We start from the raw sequence: 539 nt of genomic DNA, 5'->3' as shown, positions 1-539 counted from the left end.
TATTTTTCAAATTATTAGAGTATTTAGATAGTTTATATTCTTTTGAGCTGAGGAAGTTGGTTTCGTGGCAGACTGTTAATTCCAGAATTTCCAACGTTTCACCGCGTAGCAATGCGATATCTGGTCGCAATGACTTGAATAAGCGTGATAGTGGTTGAACATCTCCCGTCTCTAGATCAGCAAAAATAGAGACATCTGGGTTGGCGCATGATTTTAATTTGTCGAGGATTATTGTCAATATTTTGTTGTGTCTTGTTGTGTATCTATCCAGTGCCGACGGAGAACTGCAGTTGGATAGTACATGTTTATTCGTTTGTAGATTATTGCATAACAAGCACTGGGCAGTGGAAGGCTTTCCCCATCTGGACAGGTTGGCATTTGTTGGCAGTTGCTAAATTAAACCTTTCCGGACGAATCTGAATAGAACCTCTGGAAGGTTTGCAATGTATCGTGACCAGTGATCAATTCTAGTTGCCGGAATATGATCACTGATTGCCTTGACTATCGTACCTTGACATCGGAGTGAGGTCAGCCGTGTA

Source organism: Helobdella robusta (genome assembly GCF_000326865.2).
Source record: "Helobdella robusta unplaced genomic scaffold HELROscaffold_3, whole genome shotgun sequence".
In the NCBI taxonomy this organism is placed as follows: Eukaryota; Metazoa; Annelida; class Clitellata; order Rhynchobdellida; family Glossiphoniidae; genus Helobdella; species Helobdella robusta.
This window is presented reverse-complemented; position numbering follows the sequence as displayed.